Raw genomic sequence first — 17,434 nt, 5'->3', positions numbered from 1 at the left:
CAGACATCTCTCCACTCACCCAAGCACTGGAGACTCCGGCTGTTTCAAGGCTCTGTCGTAATATTGGGTCCATATTCGACGATGGGCTGTCTCAAAGTACTGTCCACCACTTCTGGCGCTAAGTCCTCCACCCCTGCTTTTTGACCACGTGCTATAATGCAACTTGCAACTCCCTCTTAATTTCTGCATCCGTTAGAAGTCCTTCAAGAAAACCCCAAATGCCAATAAAATACAAATTTCAGCAATAAAAATGTGCAATCTGGGCAGGGTGCTAAAGTCACAATTATTCTGCTCCAAGCGCTTCCTATTTTGTCAGGACCTGTGCCTGTTCGTATAGACCACCTAGCCCCCTCCATGTCATTAAGAACTGGGAACACACCCAGCTCTGTCCAACAATTCATACTCTGTGGATAACACAGCAAGGCCCGCACTCTCGGAATACTCGTGATGAAATTTTTCCCTCCGAAAGGTATTTTCCCAACAGGTGCGTCTTTGTACCCAGTGAATGTTCTTGGCACCTTTGCTGGACAGGGATGGGAGATCTGGTGCTGGAGCAGTGGTTGTCTATTAACGAGAGGAGTGTAGCCACGCCCCCGCTCTGTGCCGCACTCTCATTGGGGCTGTGATAGGGTTACGCTGCGCACCCTCTTTGCACTGACGCCCGAACACCAACGATTCTCCAAAATACCAGGCACGTGAGGCAAGCAGCTTACCTCTGAGTGAAATCCAAACGTGTTTCAAAGCTTAAATACTAAAAGATAAATAAAAGACCAGCCGAAATGTAATGAGCTAAAACTTGGAAAGAGGACACAAGTTTTAATGCTGAAAACCGGCTAAACTGTGTTTCGATCCAGCATTTACAAAGCAAATATTTACAGTCACTGAATTGTGTGCCGGCTGAGAACTTTAAATAGGGGTTTTTATTAGGAGAAGGATTTGGAAGTAAGGTGCTATTGGCATGAACCAGGATAAAGGTACGGAAAAGCCTGCAAAAACTACATTAAGCAGCGCGTGGCCATTTAGTAAATATTTGCACAGCCACGCCAACAGTGCTGAGTAATGGACTGCCTGCAAAACACCGATAATTGTTAACTAGAACAACTTTAAATGGAATAATTATTTTTAAAGGAAACAGATAAGCAGAGATCCGGTTCAGACGCGTGGCTCGGAGGGCAGAGCCTGCCCAAGGAGCACGCTTGTGACCTACATACCAGAGGGAGGGAAGTCCGACGGAATGCTGACTTGCCTGTGCCCATTACCTGCCTGCTTCTACACCCTACGAACAGTGACGAGGTGAGGGCTCTCCGGCTACCCCGCAGAAGGGATTCCGGACAAGGAGATTACTGAGCGGCACATCTCACCTCTGTTCCCGTGCTGCACCTGCAGCTCCTCGCGGACACTCAGACTTGTTACGAGGAGTGAACCGATTGGCTGCGCCGCTCGCGGCTCGGAGTCACTTTGGAGTCCGGTGTGTGGGAGCCTGCAGCGTTAAATTGCAGCCCCCCAGGTGGCATGGCAGTGCAGGGGCTAGATCCCCTTTTATTTATGGTTGCAGCCTGACGTTGCCGCGGATGTCTGCTTCTCCAGCGGGTAATGCAACACAAAGACTAAGTAAGTGAGTAATTCTGATATTTTTTTTTAACTCAGCAAGTGGATTAAGTAAAGTTAATCTGGTAATGAGAACGGATTGTGTTAATGGATTAATTTCGAAAGCAATGCCTAGAACCGCAGGAGATACAATAGAATTAACCCTCTGGCAGCTGTCAACGCCTTACAAGGTCAACACGAATCGTGTTTACATATTGAAGTCAGCTCTTGTTTGTAAGGTGCTAATAAATAGTGAGGTCATATGTAGTATGTTTCAGTAAAATAAAGTTGAGGCTCTGGATTTACCACGCTGTAGTGGCGTTGAGGTGCTTACTAGTCGATTCTAAACAAACTATGCATGCTTCCGAAAAAAGGAGCCCTTTAAAGGGAGGACATGCAATAGTGATAAACGTGCAAAGGGAATTTGGGTCTAGTGGTTCAGCTGCCAATTTACTAACTCGAGGATCTACGTTCGAAGCCCTGGTTACCACGTGACAGAAGCTAGTCTGATCATCTTCAAGTCACGTAATTTAGCTACAACAAAAAATGAAAATGTAGTAGTATACCTTTGAATAAACATGTCAACCCCCCCTCTCCTACCCCCGATGTACCTGGTGCTGTACAGTACTCCACTTTTTCCTCAACTCTGTCCACACTATACAATTTATCATTGTATGAGAAGTATGGTATTTATTCCCCCAAACCATTAACTGAACAAAAAAAAAAAACACTAAAGATGCCTCTACTTGCTTGCTTTTCGTGTTTGAAAATAAGTGCTTTTAGTGGTTTCGTTCTGTTTTAGCATTTTGTACATTAAGTTCCTCACAGACCGCTCAGGAACTGACTGCTTGAACAGTGTGCGACGAGCCGAATCACAAATGAGCTCCTCCTGTCAAGTCCCCAGTTCATGGACTGCGTCACACTGCGAGTCAGCGTCAGCGCCGCGAATGTCAAGGGCTTCACGTTCTAAAACTTTCATTAACTGTACTTAAGCCGCTAGAACACCTAGTGCATATGATCTTCTTTTGTAAATATATTAGAACACTTTGAAAAAAACATTCAACAAACCTTCCAAATCAACTTTGCAATAAATCTACATTCCATCAACCTTGGTCCCTGGCATAACAACCTCCCGATCGAACTAGAACATCATGATCTCTCTTTATCAAACGTATTGATACCAATAGGTATAATAACGATCCTCAGCAATTGAAAGAACTCAAAATCCTCTCTTTCCATGCAAGGTGGGTGTTAGTGTGCTGCATTAGAGGTGTGGACAACCGCCTGCCAACAGGAACGTTTCCCCTAAATGATGGAATAAACTAGATCTCAAGCTCCAAAAATCAACCCCTCCTTTCTAGACCCTCATGGTGGGAACTCAGAGTTGGACCTTCTGCACAACTAGACCTATGTCTATATGGGTCCACTCAAAACCATCCCTCCCGCCCTTTCCACCCTCCTTCCTTGTCCTTCATAGTCTGTATTTCTTCACTACTCCACTTGTCTCTCTCTTTCCTGTTGATTTCTCTTCAGAGTTCTTAAATCTCAGCCTGTATAACCAGTGGAACCACTGAGTCTAGCTCCCAAGATGTGCTATATACCTTTGCTATGACTAATCAAAATTGTTAATGCTATTTTATTCTATGTAAAGCATAACATAAGAAGAGATTGATGCTTTTCATATACTGTTCAGGTATTACAGCTTTACTGGTATAACTTCTTTTTTTTCTTAAAATGATAAATACATATTAAAAACAAAAATAAAGAGAGTCTACCGTTATTACCTACAAGGAGTGAACTCTAACACTACTTTTATTTTTTATTTTGTTCAATTAAATTGTGGCCATTTCCTTTAGAGGTCAATATTTCCCCTTAATACTACCTGCAAGTACGGCAGCCACTGCAGTCTAACCTAGGTTCATAGCCATGTGTACAGCCAGAAATAAAAGATTTGCCACACGATATTACCTAGTGCCCCTGCTGAATGCGCTTCTTCAAATTCAGATTAGAAATTGGAAAACGGCCATGCTCGCTGAATACTCCCTGGTAAGAACAACATGTCAACACGTAGAGACAAGTTCATCCTAAATATGCATATATTTGTATGTCCTATTCAATCAGGTGAATGTAATGGGTGGCTATTATGTATAAAGCATATAGCCACTAAGCACGTAAACCTTTTAATGTGCGTGTGATGTGTTACTGCATTTAGCTTCAAGTGGGCTAATATGTCTGACTAGCGTGTGCCATAAGGGTTTCAGCAGGTACTGAGGCATTTTTTAAAAATTGGCCACTGTAGTAAGGACTCCCTTAATACGTACATACATTGTTAAGTTAGCATATCCACGTTAGATGTTAGAAAGCCATCTTTCTGCTTTTGCACACAACACTGCGTCTACATGTTATTGTTTAAACAAACTGCTGACTCGCGCTTTGCCTCACACGAAAGCAATCTGTTGTTACCATCCCGAGCTCTGCGCAGCGACCTTGGTCTGTACATGGTGTAACAAACAGTCTGGGTTGTTAGACAATGCATGTTTTCCACTCTAGGTTGATCGACCCACTATTTAGCCATAACACACGGGCAGCTGCGAATACCTGAAAGTTGGTGCTTTTAATATTGCAGACATCATGTTTAATATTCAGACCGAAGACGAGCCTTCCTGCGAGAAGACTCCTGATGCTCCTGTGATGTGATTTCACTAAGCTGATCTTTGAGGTATGGGGTCTCCTATTCAAGCCTAAGAGACCTTCTATTAGAATAATAATAATATTAGCTTCTTAGTAAAGGGAAGGTGGTAGTATCCACTGTCTTTATAACATGATCACTCCTTTTATATTCTATGGTATTGTAACGATGCTGATGTTTTTGATTATAATCATTTGTCTGCTTGTATTAGCCAAAGTACTGCATCTTAGGACACGTGGTCTATAAAAAATAAACTCTTTTTATTTTCACCGTGTCTCATTTGATTCTTGTTGTGGACTGATGTGAGAATAATATACGAACAGGTATTTCCGATTCCCACCATTCCTGAGAGTACACTGAGTCGCTTGTTCTGGGTTGTCTTTTCATTGGGATCGCCGAGCCAAATCTCGGATAACGAATGGGACACTTATGCTAGCCGGATACTGGGTTCTGGGTTCTGAGGTGAGTTTCTGGTACACCACAATTCACTGAGGTCCTGGGGTTCTACGCATAGTTCTGTGTATAAGCAGAATCCCTGCAACATGGCGCACCTAATGTTTGGTCTATGAGTTGAAATGCCTTAGTAGTGCTTATATTAGTCCACAACACCCTCATTCTTGTTTCCGGATAACAAGTCTGACGGATTTAAACCTACCTATTTCTTTTGATATAGGTTTCTTCGAGCTTGATCATTAAAAAGGTTAATGAACCCTTGTGCTTCTGATTACTTCGAGTGTAGCTTGTCCTTATGGCGGTAGATATTGCGGCGCATAGCCGTGCAGCTCTGAAACGTCATTTGATGCAGTATGGGGTGCCGGACACTGGTATGAACGTCATCTTTGTGGTAGGAGCCGATGCGGCTCATCCTTATGAGTTGTTCTACTCTTGGGTGACGATTCCGGCAGTAAGTGAGGACGATAATACCTTTCATTCTTACACTGCCACTGCCGTGCCAGCGAACTATACACCGTATAGGACACAGAAAATACCAATATCTGCTTGGCAGCATCTTATTTGGTTTAATGGCGCCCTTCCCCATGTGGTTATATCGCAGAGAATGGGCCCTTTATCGATTGCAGGGGCCACTTGGCCGGTACTAGCCGGATTTACGCCTCATCCCCGTTACCTCACGGTGACGGTGGCTGAGTTGCGTGTACTACACACTGCCCTTATTGCAGTATATAGGGCGTTGGTGCAGTACGTGTCACGCAATATGCAGGCGGGAACACCTGCTGTTGCGGGACAGCCTACTGACCATCATGCGGTGGTCATTAGTCCTGTTATGGTTAATTCTGTTATGGGCAAGCGCCCCCAAACGCGGGATGATTTCCCCTTTTGGCTTGCTGAAAAATTTGACCAAATAGAAGCGGTTTACCCGAATACTACTCCTGTGGAGAAACACAGGATCCTTACCATTAGTTTGCCTAAAGACTTGGTCCCCGACATTGATGATTGTGTAAACTGGGGCAAGGTATTTGCAGCGACGTACTCGCAGTGCTTTGGCACTCCGTCTATGTCGGTGCTGCCCTCCGTTATTAAACGTGTTCAAGATAACCACGGTGCGGAGTCTGCGATAGAATTAGGAATGCGGCTCCTCTGACAGTTTGACCTGGTGGCTACCATGATAATGTGTAACCTTAAGGGTGATGCTATGCAGTTCCAAGTTCGTAATGAACTGAAGAAAGTTGCTGATGAGGATAAGCCGCGGGAATTTGCGAAAATAATTGGGTCGTAGCTCTTTAGGAGTTAAACCTGTGGTCAAAACTCCCGAGATTAAGCAGCAGGGTAAGGCGGAAGCCTCTGGTAAGGATGACTGTCCAAATTTTCCGAAACAAAATTGGCGGTCAAAACAACAGGGAAAGCAGCAGCAGAAACAGGGCTCTCGGCCTGCCTCTCCCGTTCAGTCAGGTAGTGAATGCACTTATGACCTGCGAGATTGTGCTACTATTAAGTCTCCTGATAGGTTTCAGGTTTCTGAACAACGTTCTCCTCGTTCTTCACAGGAAACATCGGCTTCACAGTCCGGTGGCGGAGGCGGTGGCAAAGGTCGGGGTGCTCCACAACCACGTGACCAGCCCCGGCAGACTGAGGGTAAAGGCAAGCAGGACGAATTTGCATGACAAAGACCCCCGTTTCAGAAGAAGAAAGTGGCTGCTCTGACGGCAAGGTATGCCTCAGATAGTTCGGACACAGCTTCGGAACCGGACATGGGTGCTGACGCTACTGGACAGCGCAGCGGAAATTACCATAGTCCGTCAAGCTCTGCGTCCATTTCTGGCGGCGACAGCAACTGATATATTGGTTACTGTTGAAACAGCTGACACCAGAGTGGCTCCCCCTGACAGACTTTATGAAATAGTCTTACTAATTGAGGGTGACATTCAACGTACAATAAAGGGGATTTTTTGGGATAATCTGACTACCACCTATGATATCCTCCTAGCGGAGGCAGATTGGCCCCCAGCTTTCATTTTAGAAGCTCCTAGAGGGGAGGAGGTGATCCTCCCGTCCTTTGCGCACACAGTGCCTAAGGACCAGGCTGGAGTGTACGCTGAGGAGTGGGCGCTGGCGCTTGCGCTGGTGGTGTATCGTACTCAGGTGGGATGGGACCGGTTGTCCCCCTGCCATGAGATTCCATTGCGGTCTATGCCCCAGCCTCAACCCCAATATCCCATGCGTCGTGAAGCTAGACCGCACGTCGCAGCAATCCTTGAACAATTGGAAGATCAGGGTGTTATTGAAACTTGTGTGTCCCCTATGAATAACCCTTTATTCACTGTAACGAAGCCTGACGGCTCGTACCATTTAGTTTTGGATTACCGGCATCTAAATTCGCATTGCCGGACCTGCGCAGTACAAAATACTCACAGCTCGGCTCTTGTCGACAGTCTCGTGCGTAAGAGATTTAAAACGACACTTGACATTTCTAATGGCTTTTTTAGCCACAACCTGTCCACACTGAGTAGCCAGTGGACAGCGTTTACTTCGGGCGGCAAACAAAAACAGTTTACGAGATTAGCCGTGGGCTACAAAAACAGCCCTGGCGTCTTTTCCGCTCGCGTGGTCTCTCTCTTAGAGAGAATAGACCCCGACGCATACTCCTATGTTGACGATATCTATCTCACGGATGATGAGCTGAGGCCACATCTGTCTCGAGTCGACAATATTATTGTGAGTTTTGCGGACTATGGCTACAAATTTAATTTTGCGAAGTCTCACATCGCGGAATATGCAGTGTTGTTTTTGGGCTATGAGCTCAACAATGAAGGTAAGGGGTTAGCTCCCCACTTTCTGGAGAAGTGCGCATGCTTGCGCGCTCCTACAATGCTGAAAAAATTACAATCTCTCCTGGGCTTTCTGAATTTCGGACGTACGTATATTCCTGATTATGCCCAGCGTATCAAGCCGCTTTACGCGTTGGTACAACCTTCTTTTTCGAAGTCTAGCTGGCAGCTAGAACACTCTGCTATTTTACAGTCTTTACAGGCTGATCTTCTTGCTTCAAAATACTTGCTGACGCGTGATAACCGCACTAACCTGGTAATAAGAATAGTACCAGGCGCCGTGGGTTTCACGTATTTGACGTTCAATGAGGGCGATACAGTCCCCATTGCGTATAAATCACACTTGTACACCTCTGCTGAATTACGTTTTTCCACAGTCGAGAAAGTTCTGACGGCAGTACAGATGGCGATCCTTAAGGAACGCGCACTGTCGCATGGAAAACAGATTCTGGTTGTAACACAGTATCCTGCCCTAGAGGCAGTGACTAAAGCAAGTGTACCAAATTCTAAAGCTTTGCATCCACGGTGGATACAATGGGCCACAACTCTGACATCACCAGATGTCACTTATATCTTTGACGCCTCATTACAGACTCAGGAGTACTTGCAGTATGAATTTGTTCATCCAGCTCCTCTGTCTTTGCGCCCGCTCGAAGAATACCATTGTGTCATATACACTGACGGCTCGGCGCAGCCCGCGATTGGATCAAAGCACGCCTATTCTGCGGCTTGCGCAATTGTCGTGGGTACATTCGTAAATGGTGAATTCCAATCTGATGCAGTGCATACGCAGTCATTGGGTGATTGTACCGCGCAATTGGCGGAGCTTCGGGCTCTGGTGCTTGCACTGGAGTTTGCTGATCCCCGAGTCACGACTCTTATAGTAAGTGACTCCTTTTATTGTGTCCAGTCCTACAATGACAACTTACACTTCTGGTCTCAAAACGATTATCAAGATACCAAAGGTAGCACAATTAAGCATAAACTGCTTTGGGTTTCGAGTGGCAGACTTTAAAGACCGTCTCCCTCTCGTGAATGTTATTCACACTCTTGGTCACCAACGACTTGGTGTCCATGCTGTCGGTAACAGCTTGGCTGACGAGGCAGCAAAAACCGCAGTGGCTACATATTTAGTGGCAGCAGTTACAAGATCCAAAAGTAAGATTGATGATGACATCTTGGCAGCTATTGCTGCTACAGAGAAGGGAAGTGATTACCCAAAGGGTTTTCCTTCTCGTTATTTTTATCACTTAAGTCCTGATAACGTCCCGTTAGTGAGGATTAACGACGTTGGTGACAGAATTATTCCCAACGCGGACTGCAGACCAGCTCTGATACTAGCAGCGCACGAGGGGTTGGCGTCAGCCCACGCCGGCGTGTCCGCTACTATATCTCTGTTACAACAACGTTACTGGTGGTTTGGTTTATATAAACAAGCGCGCGCTTATGTTCTTGATTGTGACATTTGCCAACAGATTAAACCTTCCGCTGTTGCGCGCCCACCACAAACACAGTTGTACATATCAAATAAGCCATTTGGTTGTGTTTATTTAGATCACTGCGGTCCTTTTTCTTCTGATACTGCGTACAAGTATATCTTGGTTGCAGTGGATTCGTGCACACGTTTTCTTTGGGTATGGCCACAAAGGAGTGCTGACTCGCGGACTGTCATCAGGGATTTGCGTGTCTTTGTGGGAACTTTTGCGTGTGGTACCTTCCATTCTGATCAGGGCCCTGCGTTCGCCTCTAAGGCTAACAAGGAGGCTATGAGAAATTTGGGGGTCCTAGTCAAATTTTCGTCCCCCTACCGACCTGAGGGTAATAGTGTGGTGGAGCGAATGAACCGTGACTTAAAGCAATCATTGACAGCACGTGTTTTAGGCACAGGCCGGAACTGGCTAGCCCATTTGTATAATGTCCAACATGCACTTAATAATCTCCCTAGAAGGTCTCTGGGTGGGCGGACCCCGTACATGATGCTCTTCGGAATCAGAATGTTTGTTACAGACCTTGATGGTCTAGACATGGCGGCGTCGACCGCACCCTTTGACGTAGATGATCACTGTGCTGTTTTGCAGACTCTACAAGAAGCCAGAGACACTCTTTCGAAGGAACACTTGCCCTCCACGTCTGAAGCTGAGGTTCAGATTCCGGTAGTCGGCTGGCTACCCCGAGTTGGAGACCTTGTCCGTGAGAAGGTGGAGAACAAGAAGGAGTTCGGCCCCTCTTATCGTGCACCGGTTCCAGTGCTTGGAGTGCAGGGTACAAGAACAGTCATTTTACCTCCACTTCCTGGTCGAAAAGAAAACAGGTACATCTCTATTGACAATGTCAAACTTCAGCGAGTGGCCGATACTTCTTAGTCTGACTCCAGCAGTTTCATGACAGACGATGCAAAGAAATTCAATGTTGGTTCCTGCTTCTAACACCTTGTCTGATGTTGCCATCGAGATGCAGTCAGTTACTGATCCCTTGTTAATACCACCGGCTGGTGGTCTGCCCGAAGAGACTGAGTACGCTTATCCTACAAATGGTCACTCGCCTGTTTTACAATCTACGGCGATTGAACAGTCCCGTTTCTCCTTTGACACTAACTCATTGCCCTCCACTCCCCCTTCGAACATTGCTGTTTTTGCAAGCTGGTTTAAACGACATTTTTTGGTAACCCCTTGGACATACATTTGGCTGTTGCTTATCAGTATTTTTTTGTTTATGTCCATTGGATTTGTGATAGTGTTTATCCGTCTGGTGGATGGCCACTATCTTAAAGAAAGATCTACAATTAGACTTATCAATGGAACTTTGGCCCCCCACTCATCGTCCCACATCATGAAAAGGAACCAGACTTTTGTGAATATTACTGCCTGGCCCGTTTTGGATGGAATTGCGTGGGATGCTGTTAAATTCCAAATTCATGGTCCTACAGAGGTCATCAATGTACCCAATGTTTTTCGTGTTTCTATGGGTGATGTGGTTAAGCAGAACATTCGTTCTCATGATTGGGATGTTCATGCCATTGAAGCGCTGTTTTCTGATTTGAAATATTATGCCGCTTTTGATGCAGAAGATTTGTATGAGAATGCGGCTAACTATGCGGAACAGTATTGTTTTCAGCATTATGGCAATCACTTCCTGCATAAAGCAAACACTTTTCGTAATTTTGTAAATTTTACCCAATGGGAACACTGTCCCACCCCCTCTTTCGGCAGTTCACCTACATTAGTTGATAAGTATACTTATTTTACTGATTTCAGCGTTTCCGACCCGGCATCCTTTTATTTTAAAGTTATGCCTGAGTCTGCCTCGAAGGTTAGACTGACACACACCAAACTACTCTATTCTAAGTCCTTTATGGATGAGTTGTCAATCAAAGGTTATGATCTATGGAAGGCTACTATTGATCTTAAATCGGTTTGGGGTTCCAAACCGTGGCAGGTTCAGGGAACTGAAGCTTTACATCGTGCCTGTCTTGTACCAAATCATATGTTGTTTTTAAATTCAACCATTTTCCAGACCACCTGTTTCGGATTGGCCACTTCTAAAAAAATAAATTCCCCTTCTGTTCCAGATCTGGGCGCTTACCCAAATTGGGTTAACCACACAGATCTGTCCCTTCCTGCTTTGCAGTCATTGGTGTCTAATACATCTTTCAATATTTCGAAATTTAGTAGTGACGGATGGTTGATTTGGCAAAGCAGTTCAGATACCTGTCAACGTCGTTTTCTAGGTCTGAAACCGGGGTATACACAGCAACACGTAGACCCTCGGTTTGAGTCATCTCATACAGTAACTACCTACTCTGTAGGGAAATTATGTCAGTCCTGGCTGCGACATTCCACCTTGGCATCTGTCAAAGTTCATTTATCAAGATTACATGACAAAATAGATTTGAATGATTTTGTTAAAGGTCCTGTGGGTGGCAGATCCAAAAGGTGGGCGTATGCTATTTACAACGAAGTATGGAAATTGTCGCAAATTGAGGCGGCTTCCAGATTGAGAGCTATTGATCAAGCGAATATGGAAAAGGTATTAGCCGTTATTGATAACAGCATTAACACTCTTTCTTCAAGAATTTATACGTTGGATAATATTGTTTCTTCAATTGTTGATATTGTACATGATGATATGTCTGTATTGTATCATGGTCAAAACCAGTTGCGTTCTGTTATGCAGTTTGCATGGACATTACAAACGTTAAAGGCAGGAAAGGTCCCCTGGGACTATCTGAATACAACATCATTATTTCTTCCCTTTAACCTTACTGAGAAACAGCAGTTCATGTCCATGAAAGATGCTACATATTACTTGTTACATATTGAAAAATTGGAGCCGTTACCTTTTTCTGTGGCGGAATTGAATTCGGCCGTGTGGTTAGTACATGGGTTGATCACTCTTCCGTTCGCGCTTTTTAAGTTTACGTCCTGTATGAAACACTATGCTCTGGGTAGATATGAACAGCTGGGTACCGCTTTCATACATGAGGTTTGGTCCCTCCCTTTTACGTATAGATGTACAAGAGACGGTACTGAGGTTTATCTGAAAGGGGAGGAATGTACCACGACACCTGATCATTCTGTAGTATGTAGGCCCATTCAGTTGCACGGTGCTTGCAATGTACACGCCCCGAATTTGGCCTGCGTCCTCAAAGGTATCCCGGTGCCAGTGATTACACCATCTTTCACGCTGCTTGCAAACGGTAGTTATTTGATTTTGAATAATGAAGCTTGCTGCGGGATGTTAGTGGGAATCCCATATATAGTTACTGTATCGCAGAGAGTAGTCTGCTGCAATAATGTTCTCTTTCCACCCCCGCATGGGCGGCTGGATGTTTCCATCTGGCCTTCGATTCCGACCTTGAAAGCAGAGTTCAACAAGATGAGCAGAATAAGAGCTCTATTGTCCCAAAAGGAGGTGCCATTGACTTCCTCCCGAGAAACATTTGTCCTTCACGTGGCAAATACGCGCACTGAGGTACAGGCGCTTTTGAATACTGACCTCCCCCTGCATTTTGGAGCTTTGATCCAAACAATTTTCAATGCCTCGTCCACAACCGGCCTGGCTCATTTTTTTAAACTTGTGGGCTCAGGCCTCGTGACCTCCTTCCAAACTATTTTTGGTGTGATCCCGGCATTTTTTCATTCTATTTTCTCGAGCGTCTTTGGAGGTGTCCCGCTGATTCTGGCGCTGGTGGCAGGTGTGCTACTTTTACTTTTCATACTACGGAATGGCTGCTCTTTCTGTGCCAGACGACAGCCTGTCCCGTCTGCATCTTCTTCGTGACAGGATGCTTGACTATTATGGTACGCTGCCATTGGCGACTTTGAGCCTGGCGTATGGATTATCCTTCCGGTATTCCTACTTCACCTGCGTACAACCTGTTTTTCACTGCCTAGATTGTCCCTTTGAATGGCCTCTGGATTTGTGCTTAACCAACACGGTGTCTCCGGTGCCGGATTATGATCGACTGATGAGGCCCTTAGTGTCTCACGAGTTTGCCTGTTCTGGTGTTCGGATTATGGCCTGTGGTGCGGCGCATGGTATCCTGGGTAATTGGGACATCGCAAGGGCTGCCTATGACTTCTTGAATATGAGCTATCTGGAGGAACACGTCGGTTGCCCTCTGATCGTGCTAGAGGCTCCGCTTATTGAAGAACATGTATGTTCCTTTTCTTTGATTAACTGGATGGCTGAAACTTTTAGTGGCTCTGCAAACGATTTCCTGTTGGAAGCAGTTGCCACGTATGCTGCATATACGTTCATGGATTGAGTGAACTGTCGTCCACTATGTTTTTACTCCCATGTCGTGAACATTACCTGTGCCTTTGGACTGCTGCCCGGCGCAGCGTTTTTTCATTTTTTTTTTTCCCATTACATGTTTGAGTTTTTATTTTATTTTTTTCTCCCCTTTTCGTGTTTCATTTTCGGACTTTGCCTGAACTGCAACTCGTTTTTTATATTGAATACGCCTTGTTCTGCTCTGTAGCAACTGAACTCTGCGTTCTCTATTTTCTTGCCTACTGATTAGTGCTTCGATCAAGGGGGCATGTAGTAAGGACTCCCTTAATACGTACATACATTGTTAAGTTAGCATATCCACGTTAGATGTTAGAAAGCCATCTTGCTGCTTTTGCACACGACACTGCGTCTACATGTTATTGTTTAAACAAACTGCTGACTCGCGCTTTGCCTCACATGAGAGCAATCTGTTGTTACCATCCCGAGCTCTGCGCAGCGACCTTGGTCTGTACATGATGTGACAAACAGTCTGGGTTGTTAGACAATGCATGTTTTCCACTCTAGGTTGATCGACCCACTATTTAGCCATAACACACAGGCAGCTGCGAATACCTGAAAGTTGGTGCTTTTAATATTGCAGACATCATGTTTAATATTCAGACCGAAGACGAGCCTTCCTGCGAGAAGACTCCTGATGCTCCTGTGATGTGATTTCACTAAGTTGATCTTTGAGGTATGGGGTCCCCTATTCAAGCCTAAGAGACCTTCTATTAGAATAATAATAATATTAGCTTCTTAGTAAAGGGAAGGAGGTAGTATCCACTGTCATTATAACATGATCACTCCTTTTATATTCTATGGTATTGTAACGATGCTGATGGATTTAATTATAATCATTTGTCTGCTTGTATTAGCCAAAGTACTGCATCTGAGGACACGTGGTCTATAAAAATAAACTCTTTTTATTTTCACCGTGCCTCTGTTGATTCTTGTTGTGGACTGATGTGAGAATAATATACAAACAGGTATTTCCGATTCCCACCATTCCTGAGAGTACACTGAGTCGCTTGTTCTGGGTTGTCTTTTCATTGGGATCGCCGAGCCAAATCTCGGATAACGAATGGGACACTTATGCTAGCCGGATACTGGGTTCTGGGTTCTGAGGTGAGTTTCTGGTACACCACAATTCACTGAGGTCCTGGGGTTCTACGCATAGTTCTGTGTATAAGCAGAATCCCTGCAACACCACAGGTAAGGGACACACCTGCGCTGGGGCAAGGGAAGGCGGTAGAGGTTTGCCAGATTAGTTTCACAGTTTGAACCTGGAACACAAATTAACTTCCTCGGGGTTGATGTCAATATCACCACTCCAGAGTACATCCTACCGCCTGCTTAAAACTGGAGGATGGGATGAGGGGAGCTCTGGTAAGATACGGTATCTTACTTTAGAAGAAACACACGGACTCGGTATCTTTATGAAGATCCATGTTTGATGCAAACCCACAAGACTGTCTGGTTCTGAGGTCAAGTAACGAATCCATCACCGTTACATCAATCTGCACATATATCTCCCCCCACAAACATTCAAACATATACACACCCCTTCCCCACGAACCCAGCTCCGTTGATCCATGCAAGGGCGATTTATGAAGTGGGCACGAGCACGCCACAACGGTATCCCGCTCATGTCCACCTTACAATACACATAAGAATGAGAGCGTACGAGCACGAGGAAAACATGATTGTAGACACACAACACACCTTCCCCCTTCACAATAAAAATGAAAATAAAATGAACAAATCATCATTATAACATTTCTTTTAACTAATAACATAATCATGGAATCTCACAGGAGGGCGACAAGACCTCACACACTGGGGAACAACTGTATCATTCCCTGCAGGACACATTTCAGTAGTTTCAACACTATCCTGTTCCTTAATATCCAGGAGTACATTGCTTCCAAAGTCTTCAAAATTTGTTTTCCCCCTTAAAATTAAGGATATTCTGTTAAGATTCCACCCTCAAACCGCACAATGTTTCTAAAAGCTTCAATGACTTTTTTGGGAGATGACCAAGTTGGACATCCCTTACTGACTCTGCCATCTTTTTTGATGCGTACCATATCCCCAATTTCCACTGCCTGTTTACTTACAGTTCCTTTCCACCTTCTCATATCCTGTTTCATCTTTTCCTTATACTCCACAACTCTATGCCAGATCCCCTCATAATCCACATCAGTTACTCTGTTTCTTCTTCAGTCACCAGGGGACTAACCTTGTGCTGGATTTATGTCCCCTAAGCAATTCAAATGCACTAACCAAGGTCACAGAAGGAGGTCAAGTTCTATATGCTAACAACATGGATTGTAAAGCATTTCACCAGTTCAAACTACCCTTGACTGACAGTTGAATTGCTTCCTTTATCACGCGGTTGAATCTCACAATCCATTCCTTCCCATTGTCTTTCTGTGTTCATACTCCACCCAATCTACTATCGCTAGCATCAACCATGATAATTAATTTTCTTCTACTCACAAAAGGTTTTAAACATGTTGCATTTATTACAAATCCTTTCAAAGCATTGAATGCTGTGGACATCTCCTCTGTCCATTCAAATTTTGCATTCTTCTTCAGTAAACAACTAAATGGCTCCACTTTGGATGCATAATTTGGAATGAATTTAGCATAGAATTCGGTTAAACTAAGAAAGGCTACTAGTTGTTCTTTGGAAGTGGGAGTAGGAGCATTGGTGAAATTCTCCACATGGTTACGCTTGGGTTTGATACCAACACCACTAATACAATGCCCCAGGTATTCCACCTCAGTTACCTTAAATCTCCACTTGTCAAAGCGAAGTGTGAGGCCTCTACTTGATAATGCAGTAAGTACTTTTTTAGATTGATTATGCTCCTCAGCATTCTTACCGTACACAAGTATGTCATCTTGGAATGCTATTGCACCCGTTAACCTATCAAGAGTTTCCTTAATTAATCTCTGGAAAAGCTAGGTAGCACTAGCAAGCCCAAATGGCATGCCACAATACCTAAATAGGTCTTCAGGAGCTATGAATGCGGTAAGATTCTTGGACTCCTCATCCAGGGTTACTTGGTGGTAAGTGCTAGCTAAGTCACTACATGAGAATACTTGCACACCAGCTAAAGTAGACACCATCTCATGTAAATTAGTAAGGGGATGGGCATCCACCCATATAGCATTGTTTAGGCTGCGCAAGTCCACAAATAACCTAAGTTCCCCATAAGATTTTACTGAAATCACCACCGGAGAAACCCATGGCGATGATTCAACAGGCTCAATAATATCTTTATCACACAAATCTCTCAGCATTTCTTTAAGCTTGCTTCTATATGATGAAGGAACATTTCTCACTCTGTGATGAACAGGGACAGCATTGTCACAAAGTTTAATGCTATGTTTAAACCCTTGGTATTCTCCTAATTTGTCACTGAAAACCCTTGGAAATTGTGCTTTTAAATCCAAAATAAAATCACAATTGTCACATTCGAGCACCTTTGAAGGTCCTATGACATATACTGGAGTATTGACCTTAGGATCAAGTTTGATTCTTATTCCCTCTTGGTGTGGCCATACCAGAAGAGATTGCCCTGATTTTGCCACATAAACTTTTCCAAAGGTGTGATGTCCTGAAATCTCCAAATTGCCCAAAAAATAATCAATGTAATGCCCAGTGTATCCCCCAGGTGTAACACCAGGATCAATTTCCCTATGTGGCCATTTGTCCCTTACAATGTCTTGCGCTACAATTGTATACCATGCATAAGAATCTACCAAAGGTTGCAATCCTACACCATCAATGGAAGTCGTACAGGAGGGGAATTTGCTGATTCCTTCATTTCCACAGATGAAAGGACAGGGTTAATTTCATGTTCATAGCTATCACATACACTTTCATCATGATATTGAATCATATTTACTCTCCTGGATGTTGATCTGCATACTCTGCAGAAATGTCCCTTCTTGCCACACTTTGCACTTAACTTGTCACTGGCAGGACATATCTTAGAGTTACCTAAATACCCACTACTCCCACATCTGTAACACAATAGGAAATTCCTTTTGTTTTACAGCTTCATCCCTTTATACCACCATCAGGTTC

General features: G+C 44.3%; 1 long non-coding RNA gene across 1 annotated transcript in view; it reads left to right on the top strand.

The window, feature by feature from the left end:
* The first annotated feature begins 953 nt into the window (after nucleotides 1–953).
* The window catches only part of LOC146865351 (uncharacterized), a 1,546,523-nt gene continuing 1,530,042 nt past the window's right edge, over nucleotides 954–17,434 (top strand). Inside the window, exon 1 of the long non-coding RNA XR_014970088.1 lies at nucleotides 954–1,611. This is a non-coding gene — a long non-coding RNA (uncharacterized LOC146865351). The remainder of the gene's footprint in view (nucleotides 1,612–17,434) is intronic.

The sequence above is a fragment of the Triturus cristatus genome, chromosome 2_1 (genome assembly GCF_964204655.1).
Source record: "Triturus cristatus chromosome 2_1, aTriCri1.1, whole genome shotgun sequence".
NCBI classification, from domain to species: Eukaryota; Metazoa; Chordata; class Amphibia; order Caudata; family Salamandridae; genus Triturus; species Triturus cristatus.
The sequence above is the reverse complement of the archived record's forward strand: the minus strand, read 5'-3'. Positions and strand labels throughout refer to the sequence as shown.